The 12,443-nt window shown below is 37.1% G+C and overlaps 1 long non-coding RNA gene across 2 annotated transcripts in view; it reads left to right on the top strand.

Moving 5' to 3' along the window:
* LOC126482382 (uncharacterized) overlaps positions 1-12,443 on the top strand; it is a 28,805-nt gene that overhangs the window by 12,549 nt on the left and 3,813 nt on the right. For both annotated transcript variants that reach the window (XR_007587643.1, XR_007587644.1), the window contains one exon: positions 8,278-8,489. This is a non-coding gene — a long non-coding RNA (uncharacterized LOC126482382). The remainder of the gene's footprint in view (positions 1-8,277; positions 8,490-12,443) is intronic.

Raw genomic sequence — 12,443 nt, 5'->3', positions numbered from 1 at the left:
TAATAATATGCCACTACAGTGAACAGAAATGCAAAGAACCACATAGATAAGTGTCTTGATTTACACAGGAAACTTGGGATATTTTTCAACACTTACATCTTTGAGCAGTGTGCTTGCACACATTTGAACAAAAGTTGACACTCAATGGCTTCACTGTCTGTAACAGTGAAACCATACTATACAGTTCCTTGAAAAATTATTCTGAGTGTTGTGAACAGTTTCAGCAAGGGGAAGGAACAATAATGCAACTGATAAAATTGATAACAGTTATATCCAGCTCAGTACTGAAATGGGGAAATGCAATTTCATGTATGTCAATAGTGTAACCTATGCGATCCAGTTCCTATGTTTCCCTCTCATATCAGGCCTTCTTCGTAAAGTACTTTTGCAATGTGAAAATTGAAGGATTTGAAGAACAAAATGCTGGAACGTTGTATTCACAATATTTGGCACCCTTTCACTTCTAATATTTCCACAGAGGCAGTAATTTTGCATGGAAAATATTTTGGGATCAATGAAGAGTATATGACAGTTGTGGATGACAGCTTTGCAAAATTTCCAGGGTAATGTTTCACTACTTACAGAAAAAGAAAATACTGCACAAAATGCAGTCACTTAAAATCAAGTGAGGGGACACGGTGATAAAACATTGTACTTGTAGAAACCACTTTCATGTGAAGCTGCTGTACAAATTATTTTTTATGGTATGACTGGGTTCGGTCTGAGACCATTTATCAGTAAATTTTTTTGTTATTTGCAGGAGTTACACATGTACAATAAAATGATCATTTGTTTTATGCAGCTCCTGTCACTAATTAAAATTTGTACTGGAAAACGGTCTCTGACTGAAAGCAGTCCTACAATAAAACATAATTTGTATACTAACTTGAGATATTACAAGTATCCTTTCTATGATTTATGACAGCTATGAAACACAAGCAACAAGAACTATATGTGTAATTAGGAAAATGATGGTTCAGATCAAATGCATCATCCAGATTTAGATTATCCATTATTTACACAAATCACTTATGGCAAATGCTGAGATGGTTCCTTTCAAAGGGCATGGCCTATTTTCTTCCCCAGTCCAAGTTTGTGGTCTCTTTGTCTTTAAGGACCTCATTGTCAACAGAAAATTAAACACTAATGTATTATTCCATATCAAATCAATAAGTGCTACAACCTGACCCTCTTAGATTTATTTGAAATTAAATTTGTATGTAGTATTCATAAAAAGTAACACAAAACATTTTTTTCACATTTTTCTGATGAAAGTTTACTGAGTAATAGGTGCTCAAAAATATAAGACACAGGAATTTTTAACTTGCAGAATGATGTTGATTTTTTCACAAATTGTATTCTGATCAAGCTAGAACAATAAAATTGAGTCCATTTGAAAGTTTTTTTAAACGTCTTTCATGTGATATAATTAGCTGAAATATATTAATTTTATTAAATAAGAACATCATTATTGAATGTTCTGAATTTTGTAAAAATATATTTTTAAAACTCTTACAAATATGTGTGAAAGGTGCTGTTTTGCTCTGCATATTCTGAAGGTTTCAATATAGGATGAGCATCAGATCAATATCAAAAGTAATTTTATGTTTAAGGTGATGATGTAAAATACTTTCAAAAGTTAATTTATTTTAAATATCAAGCCTATCTATCATTAGCTAGGTGTAATTGTATAATTAAATTGGAATATCAAAATAAAATAGCTTAGAACAGATAGTTGGGAAAAACACTAATATTTGCCTCAGTGTTGAACTGAAAACTGTAAGTTGCAAATCTTTTATTAAAAAAAAAAAAAAAAATACAATCGAATACCAGAGGTATGCCTAAAATCAGTTAGTTATTAGTCCTTGTTACTTACTTAGATGAGTTATATCAGCCCAATTCATCATGCTTCTAGCCAATCAATTTGCTGCATGTCACCACTTCCACATGTGGTAATGTATATGTTCTCCCTGTAGCAGTCTGAGGATTCAAGACTGCCTTTAGTTACGAAAAGAATGTGTTTATAACCGGGTAATGTGAAATATGTGGATGGTCTAATTGGATATAAGAAGCTACCTGTGATTTCATCCTTTTTCTAATTTTTCCAACCATACAGGCTAACCTACAGCATCTATTATATTCACAAGAAACATCTCTAGAAACCATCACAAACTTCTTTAATGATTTTTTTGACAAACTCGTTTACATGACAATCCTTTGTGGCCTTCCAAACACGATTGAAAAATGAGCTTCAAGGGTGTGAGTTCTTGGTGATTTGTGATTTTGCTGAGAATTACACCTTGATTGTACAGAATGGAGTCCAAGTTACAATTGGACCAAAACACAACAACAATTCATCTCTTTGTAGCTTATTACAAGGACGGCGACAAATGTGAGCATGCATCTCCTTGTTATAACATCAAAATGCCTCACCCATGACATTGTTGCTGTGCATCTGTTCCAGCTGCACTTCATTGACTTTCTGACCAAAAAGTTTAATAAAAAATCTAGTAAAATGTACTATTTCTCTGATAGAGTGGCAGCTTAGTATCAACCTGTGCTACCATGAAGAAGAGTTTCATACTGAAGCCCAGTGGCATTTTTCAGCCACTTCTCATGGTAAGGGACCTAATGACAGTGTTGGTGGAACAGTCATGTGACTGGCTGCCTGAGCAAGTCTGCAACGTCCATACACTGATCAAATCATGATACCTGAAGAACTTTGTGTGTTTGCCAAGAATAATGTAAAACGTATCAGTTTCAGGTGTGCTACTATGGAAGATCATGAAAATGATTAACTGAAACTTACAAAGAGATTTGAGAAATGGTACACAAATGTAGGGAGACAAAAACTTCATGCCTGTATTCCCCTATGCAAGAAACAAAACAGAAAAACAAAACAAAAAAATTGTATTTGGACTCTAATGAAAGCAAAACTGAACAGGTAAGAGCTGTTGACAGTGATATCCTTTGATGATATCAAAAGATATATTGTTTGTGAATATAATGGACACTAGTGGTATGCCTGTGTAGCTGAAAAAAATTAGGAAAACAATTAAATTACAGTTAGCTTCCTATATCCAATTGGACCATCCACATCTTTACATTACCCAGTCATGGCGACATTCTTTCCATAACTAAAGGCAATCTTGAATCCTCAAATTGCTACAGGGTGAATATATACATTATCCCATGCAGAAATGCTGGTTGGTTGGTTGATTTTGGGGGAGGGGACCAAACAGCGAGGTCATCGGTCCCACCGGATAAGGGGAGGATGGGGAAGGAAGTTGGCCGTGCACTTTTAAAGCAACCATTCCAACATTTGGCTGAAGCGATTTACGGAAATCACAGAAAACCTAAATCAAGATGGCTGGACATGGGTTTGAACTGGCATCCACCCGAAAGTGAGTCCAGTGTGCTAACCTCTGCACTACCTCGCTTGGTCCGGAATGGTGACGTTGGCTAGAAGCTTGATGAATTGGACTGATATGACCCATCAAAATAAGTAATAAGAACTAATAACTAACTGATTTTAGGCCTACCTCTGGTACTCGGTTGTACTGGTTTTTTAAAGTTTTGCAACTTATACTATTTAATTCAACACTGAGGCAAATATTATTACTTTTTTTTCAACTGTCTATTCTAAGCTATTTTATTTTGATGTCCACATTTAATTACACAATAATGCTTAGCTGATGAAAAGTAGGCTTAATATTTAAAATAAATTAACTTTTGAAAGTAAATTACAGCATCAGATTAAACAAAAAATTACGTTTGGTATTGATCTGATGGTCATCTCATGTTGAAACTTCTAGAATATGCAGAGGAAAACAGTATCTTTTTGAGAGTTTTAAAAATACAGTTTTTCAAAATTCCTTACATTCAATAATGATGACCTTGTACAAAAAGAATATAGTTCAACTAATTTATCGTATGAAATCCCTTTAAAAGAGCTTTCAAATGAACTTAGTTTTATTGTTCTAGCGTAATTAGAACAAGCTGTGAACATATCATCATCATTCTGCAAGTTAAAAATCTGATATCTTTTACATTTTTGAGCACCAATTAATCTATAAAAAATCTGTGAAAAAATGTTTTTGTGTTACTATTTATGAATACTATATTCATACTTAATTTCTAATAAATCCAAGAGGGTCAGGTTGAAAATCATATTTTCATTTGTTGATTTGATGAGGAATGCCCCTAATCTTTCTTCCTTCCTTCCTTTCTTGACATAAAGGATGTCTGTGTCAGAAAATGAGTGGATTTTTAATCTAAAATGAGTCTTTCCCCCTCAAGGCCAAGGAAAATACCCCTATCCCAAATATAGTGTTTGCCATGGGAATAATAGTTGTACCACTATCAAGCAATTTAATTGCTTTTCAATACAGTCAGCATCTATCCATCCATGTTTTGTACACTTACTATGGCCATAGGAACAAATCACCTTGGCAATAAAAATTTTAAGTGTAAATCTATCTGCAACCCAGTAGAATATAAAAGACAGTTTTTTTGCCAGAAATTATCTAGAAAACATGACACTGCATAAATGACATTAAAAAAATCCCATGTTGAGAATTACAAAGTATACAAAATGGGCATGCCAGTTTAAGTAAGTAGGAATAATGCTAACATAGGGGTGTGATTTCCTTAGCAACAATACAGCACATACAATGATGTGTAATACTATTTGTCATGTTATGTATGAGCTACAGAGTAAAACAAATGCTTTTCTTTAATGTAAAGTTGGTGTCAGTGTAGAAGGGGTCTGGGAAGAAAAATGACAAGCAGCAACATGCTTCTCAAGAGCTTTACAAATATGCTTACACTGAGAGATCAAACTGGCCACACAGTACACTGAATCATTGGCTATACAAGAAACCCATATATGAAATTACTGCTGGATGACATCGTAAAGCAATATTCTACAATGACAGAATCAGCTATCACACTGGCATAAGGGCAATAACCAGCAGACATATCATCTTCACAAACTTGCACAGTCACATTTCCACGTGAAAAGACATGTTGGTATCTGAGAAAACATGAAGATACACCGTATCACCAAGCAAAATACTGCCTTGTCCAAGGACATCCCCTTCATGGAGGACAGCTGATATTGGCATATTGCTAAGTTAAAATATGTTGACTCACACTATGGAATCTAAACCAGCAGTCATCCATTAATATAATGGTGTTGCATTGATCTGTTGCCCGATTTAAGCTTTGGTATATCCATTGCAAACTCTCCCTTCTGTGAAGAGAAATGAACAGTACATGTGTGAAACTTCCTGGCAGATTAAAACTGTGCGCCCAACCAAGACTCGAACTCGGGACCTTTGCCTTTCGCGGGCAAGTGCTCTACCAACTGAGCTACCGAAGCACGACTCACGCCCGGTACTCACAGCTTTACTTCTGCCAGTACCTCGTCTCCTACCTTCCAAACTTTACAGAAGCTCTCCTGTGAACCTTGCAGAACTAGCACTCCTGAAAGAAAGGATAATGCGGAGACATGGCTTAGCCACAGCCTGGGGGATGTTTCCAGAATGAGATTTTCACTCAGCAGCGGAGTGTGCGCTGATATGAAACTTCCTGGCAGATTAAAACTGTGTACCCAACCGAGACTCGAACTTGGGACCTTTGCCTTTCGCGGGCAAGTGCTCTACCAACCGAGCTACCGAAGCACGACTCACGCCCGGTACTCACAGCTTTACTTCTGCCAGTACCTCGTCTCCTACCTTCCAAACTTTTGGAAGGTAGGAGACGAGGTACTGGCAGAAGTAAAGCTGTGAGTACCGGGCGTGAGTCGTGCTTCGGTAGCTCAGTTGGTAGAGCACTTGCCCGCGAAAGGCAAAGGTCCTGAGTTCGAGTCTCGGTCGGGCACACAGTTTTAATCTGCCAGGAAGTTTCATATCAGCGCACACTCCGCTGCAGAGTGAAAATCTCATTCTGAGTACATGTGTGGTTCATCACTTCATAAATATAACATTTCTGTGAAGACTTCTCCATTAGTACCTAGTAATATCAATCTATCACTTGTCCTTGGACCAGCACTGCACTCAATCACCTCAACTGCCACAAATCACTGCTTCTCCTGGTTTTCAGAATGGGCAAGCCTCCAACCTTCACAATTTGTGTTGAGCCAGGGACATCTACCACTTTACTGCCTTTGCCACCTTCCACGGATGTTCATGAGAGCCAACAACCTTCCCCATTTCTGGATGCTCATTCCCAGGTGCTGGGCATAACAATCTATCATTTGTCAAAGTCACTTAAGTCACTGGGTTTCCTCATTTGTGGTTCCTATTTCTGTTAGAATGATTTTCCATTTGTCTGTACTCCACACAAACACTTACCACCAAATGCCCCCACGTCTACCAGGTGAAATTCAGTCTTGCAGTGTGCAGTGGTCATGTTTTGGCTCATCAGTGCACATAGCACACTACTGCTCAATAAAGCAACACACCAATTTAAAACATTTTAAGGCAAACGGGACTTCTACAGTTATAGTTCACAAGAGTGAGGTAGATTTAATTGCCAAAAAATGTTATTGGCAGAATTGATAAGAATATGCTTTTACATGAGTGTCCAATATTGACACATTCCATATTATGTACTCCTAAACGTTTACTTTACGTGTGACACATTCAAATTTACTACATAAAGGGAATAATGAGCTTTAAGGTGACAAAGAACATAGCTGATTCAGCAAAACATGGAAGAGATGAACAATGAAAGGTCAGAGATTTAATGAAGATGATAATTTCTGTATTCTGTCAGTGCCAAAGAATAAGAATGTTTCCTGCTGTTATTACAAAGAACTATGTTATTTGTATGGCTACATTTTGACAGTGCAGTTGTGATGCCATTATCAAGAAAGTGGTCAGTTTATTTATGACCACACTATAAATTAATTGTGTGCTGTAAGAGCCCTTGAAAATCCATCACAACACTGAAAAAGGCAGTATGACTTCTCTGTGGAAGTTCGTTTGAAACCTAGGGAAGAGCAGTCATTACTGTTTAGAAATTTTACACAATCTTGATTAAATGAACTATCACTTTACTTCAAAAATAATGGTAGTTCACATATCAGCTTATTAAATCAAATGTTACACTATTATTCATTGCAATTATATTAAAGTTCCAGAGTATGACAGCTAAAGCTTGCAAGGGTTGTTCTCATCTAGCATTGCAGGACCATCCTTTTACATGTGTGTGTCATACTGAATTCATGCTCAAGCAAATAGTTCCAATCGTAGGAGAAATCTGATAGAATTAATTTGCTGCTAAGACCCTATATAAATAACACACTGCCCTAAAGTGGCATTGTGCTGCTTAATAATATTACTTTGTATTATTTATGACTTATATTGTGCTGGACTTAAATATAATAGACAGTGGCACAGTTAACTGGTACATGGACCATTCTTTTACAGAGATATAGTTGCTTGTAGCCACAGGTTTCTTTTTCAGTTTTTCTTAGACCAGTAACAGCGCAAGTTTGAATGGTCTCATATTCAAATGCAACCCATAAAATAAAAAAAGGAAAGATCACTGAGAGCAGAAACAACATACATTTAAGTAAGAGGAAAACTTAGTGTAAAAGTTTGGCAAAATTGTGTTACAGTTCCATTGGCACTTCATAACACAAATTATTTACGAACACTGCATACACACTGATGTGACAAAAGTCATGGTATACCTTCTAATAGCGCGTCGAGCCTCCTTTTGCCCGGTGCAGCATGGACTCAAAAATCATTGGAAGTCCCCTGCAGAAATACTGAGCCATACTTCCTCTACAGCCGGCCAGTGCAGGATTTTGTGCACAAATTGACCCTTTATTATGTCTCATAAATGATTGATGGGATTTCGGGTGTTCTGGGTGGCCAAATAATTTGTTCAAATTGTCCCGAATGTTCTTCAAAACAATCATGAACAGTAGTGACCTGGCATTGTGTGTAGGTACATGGTGAAAGACACCCCCCCAGATGTGGTAAAGTTAAAATTTATTACAAAATGAAACAGCGATAATGACAGGATCAGATTATAAGTGCCGGCAAAGACATTTGTTATGAAAGCGCAGTAAAGCACAGACAAATGACTATAAAACATCATTCACTTTTTTATACATGATTTTGTTTCACTCTCTGTAGGTAGAAGTTTAGTTAAGCTGTACTACTCAGAGTGTGACGGGTTATGAGTGTTTTGTATTACATGTGTTTCTCAATATGAGAAGACTTAATAAAAGTATTAAGTGTTTTTATTAAATTGAAATAGAACCAAGTTAAGAAGAATTCCTTCATATTTTAAATCATCTTGAGAGGCACTGGTGTTCCCTGGAGTCGGGTGCCTGCATCTACAATTGAAATGGAGGAAAAGAAGTCCATGGTCATATTTTCGTAAAATTAACAGAGGGAGAAGCTGTCAGAAGACGAGAAATACAATTAAAACATATATAGTGATGGACACAGAAAAAGAAACGATGCAAGGTAAAGTGAATGAACAATAGCACAATTTTCTACATGCAGAACATTTCATAATAATGCAATTGTACTAATATTCACCTTTCATTCCAAGTTAAAGAACAATTCCTTTAATTGTTCCTTTAAATTATTTTGTTTATTATAATACCATTGTTATCCATAAAAATTCCATCATTGTCTCGGAATGTGAAGTCCATGAATGGCTGCAAATGGTCTTCAAGCAGCTGAACATAACCACAATGATTGGTTCAGTTGGACCAGAGGACCCAGTTCATTCCATGTAAACACAGCCTACATCTTTAGGGAGCCACCACTAGCTTGCACAGTGCCTTGTTGGCAACTTGGGTCCAGGGTTTCATAGGATCTGTGCCACATTTGAAACCTGTCATCAGCTCCTACCAACTGAAATTGAGACTCATCTGACAACACCATGGTTTTCCAGTCATCTAGGGTCCAACTGATATGGTCATGAGTCCAGGGGAGGCACTGCAGTTGATGTGTTGTTAGCAAAGGCACTTGCATTGGTCATTTGTTGCCATAGTCCATTAACAACAATTTTTGCCACACTGTCCTAACAGGTACTTTCACATGTATCACATTGATTTCTGCAGTTATTTCACACAGTATTGCTTGTATCTTAGCACTCACAATTGGCACAATTAAGTGAAGGCTGTTGGCCACTGTGTAGCCCCTGGTGAAAGGTAATGTCTGAAATTTGATATTATCGGAACACTCTTTATAATGTGAATCATGGAATATTGAATTCCCGAATGATTTCTGAAATGGAATGTCCCATGCCTCTTGTTCCAACTACTGTTCCCCATTCAAAGATTGTTAATTCCCATTGTGTGAACCATCTGAGCAGAAATGACAGCTCTGTCAATCCACTGCCCATTTATACCTTGTGTACACAATACTACCACCATCTGTATATGTGCATATCGCTATTCCGTGACTTTTGTCATCTCAGTGTTTATCTGAATATGTGTGGAGAATTTAGAGTTTGTAGAAACTTGTTGATGTAAATTTGGAAGTACTTGTTTTGATACATATAATAAATTGTGTGTTGAAAGCTATGTAAACTATTATTTCAAAATCCTTACACATTGACAATCTTGAATTTTTCTTAGACATTTTTAGATATGGTTTTCTGAGCTAATTATCTGTTCTATATAGATATAGAGTCACTACTTCTATTTTAGCTAAATAAGAATTCCATAACATCTGGTTGTTATCAGCACTATGGACGAGTTACCATGAAACAGTCTCAGTGGCTTATGTAAGTGTATGAATGTGAAGTAAAAGTAAAGCTGAATTCAAAATGCGTTGAACAGTGATAAGCTTATCGACAATACTACCAAAAAACTTAATGGTTGAACTGATTCTGTATATGAAAGGAGATAATGGTTCAACTAATACATTTGTAACAGGAAACAAAGGGATTACACAGGAAAGAGTGCTGCCTCATATTATCAGTCATTATCAAATGGAAAACTAAGTTTGAGTCACAAATGATGGTGGTCGAGTTTAGGCTTGTTCTGTTCATCTACATCACACATTCTCTGACAGCCAATTCGCATTCATTAGTGTCCTGAGAGCTCTGCTCTGAATGCCATAGCTAATGCAAGCATTAAACGTTATAATAGCAAGTTGTTTAATGAATTTTTATCACATTTATTGCAAGTTGTCATCACTGGTGTTGGTGGTAAGTGACACATTCCACATAAGCAAGCGAGAGACGTAATTTGCAGGATATACACTTTCTTCAAGCAGAAAGCACGCACATGCACATACCCCAACTGTTGCTTGGAATCATCAAGAACGCAATCCTCATCCATGCCTTGACATGCGTGAACCATTGGACTATAATGACTAGTGGTATTCCACAAGGTTCCACCTTAGGATCTTTATTTTTAATTGCATGATGCAAATGAAAATATATTTCAGACTTTTTTACTTCTTTCACATCCTTAAGAACCATGATATTTAGCATCTGTGGAAGAAACATTAGAATGTCAGCTCTTCTGTAACTTTTTTTTTTTTTTTTTTGATCGCTTAGTGTAGAAGCTGTGCGAGCAGCAGAAAGTGGAGATGTGCTGTAGGCTACAACATAACTCTCACACTATACACTCAGCCATTGCTGACCTCAAGGCATCAATCTGCATTGCACTACAGCCACGTAAACATGGCTGCCATCATTGTTGCTCCCACCAAGTGTGAATTACGAAGTGTAATTCGGGTTCTGCAAGCAGAAGAGAATAGTGCAGCAGAAATTCATTGGAGAATGACCCGAGTGTACAATGATAACTTCATGACTGATGGTATTGAGCGTGAATGGTGCCAAAAGTTTAAAGATAGTCAAAATGACGTGCATGATGAAGGGAGCCGAGGATGCAAGTCTGTTGTTACAGCTGACCATGTTGAACGAGTTGACAGAGTGGTTAGAGAAAATTGTAGGTTCACCATAACTTCTTTGTCTATGGAAATTCCAGAAGTTTCAAGATCTGTCATACACTCTATCATTACTGAACATCTGGGCTACAAAAAACTTTGTGCTCGTTGGGTTCCAAAAATGTTGACAGACGCCCACAAAAGTCAGCGAATGTTGTCAGCTTAGAATTTCCTTGACCATTATCACGATGGAGGAGAGACCTTTTGAAATCAATTGTTACTGGAGATGAAATCTGGATCCAATACGACACACTGGAAACAAAATGACAATCACAACAATGGATGCATGCAGATTCACCAAACAAACCAAAAAATTCAAACAAACATTCAACAACAGAAAGATTATGGCTACTGTGTTTTGGGACCAAAAAGGTGTGTTGCTTGTATAGCCTATGCAGCCCAGAACCACTATCAATGCAGCTGTTTATTGTGAAACTTTACAACATTTGCGGAGAGCCATTAAAAACAAACGAAGGAGAATGCTGACTTCAGGAATTGTGTTGATCCATGACAATGCTCGTCCACACACTGCTGGCACAACCCAGTGGCTCCTTGAACAATTTCAAAGGGACATTTTCAGTCATCCACCGTACAGTCCTGACCTGGCTCCCAGCGACTTTCATCTTTTCCATGAACTGAAGATGTGGCTAGGAGGGCAGCACTTTCAAACCAAAGAAGATCTTCAAAACAACGTCAATGCTCATTTGAAATCATTTGCAGCAACATTTTTTGAAGAGGGTATTACAAAGCTTGTCCAGAGGTACGATAAGTGTCTCAATCTTTTTGGTGATAATGTTGGAAAGTAACCATAAGTGTACAAAACTTTTGATAATTAAATAATTGTTTCCTATGAACTTGTCTTTTATTTATAGCCTAACAGAGGTTGGAAAAAGAAAGGAGAAAAAAAAATAAGCGGGCCTCATATTTTTGTCTTTATGACAGTCTATAACATTGAAGAACTTTTTAGTATGGATTTAGAGAGCAAATGTGACACAGTATAGTCAAAAAATAACTCACTTCTAAGGGAAAGAGGTGGGGGTGGGATGGAGGGGGGTTGTGTGTAACCGCACCACGAAGGAATCATTTGAATGGGACAGAAATCAGTACATGTGATGTACATCTACAGACAAACAAATGATTACAACTTATGAAAAATAGGATGACTCATTCAAGAGAAAGAGCTTCACAAATTGAACTAGTCAATATCGCATTGGTCCACATTTGGCCCTTATGCAAGCATTTATTTGACTTGGTATTGATTGACAGAACTGTTTGATGTCCACCTAAGGAATATCATGTCAGATTCTGTCCAGATGGCGTGTAAGATCATCAAAATCTCAAGTTCGTTGAAGGGTCCCACCCATAATGCTACTAATACTACTGATATACCCAATGAGAGAGAGATATGGTAACCTTGCTGGCCAAAGTAGGGCTTGGTAAGGGTGAAGACAAGTGGTAGAAACTCTTATCATGTTTGGATGGGCATTACCTTGCTGAAATGTAGGCCCA

Source organism: Schistocerca serialis, chromosome 1 (assembly GCF_023864345.2).
Source record: "Schistocerca serialis cubense isolate TAMUIC-IGC-003099 chromosome 1, iqSchSeri2.2, whole genome shotgun sequence".
In the NCBI taxonomy this organism is placed as follows: Eukaryota; Metazoa; Arthropoda; class Insecta; order Orthoptera; family Acrididae; genus Schistocerca; species Schistocerca serialis.
The sequence above is the reverse complement of the archived record's forward strand: the minus strand, read 5'-3'. Positions and strand labels throughout refer to the sequence as shown.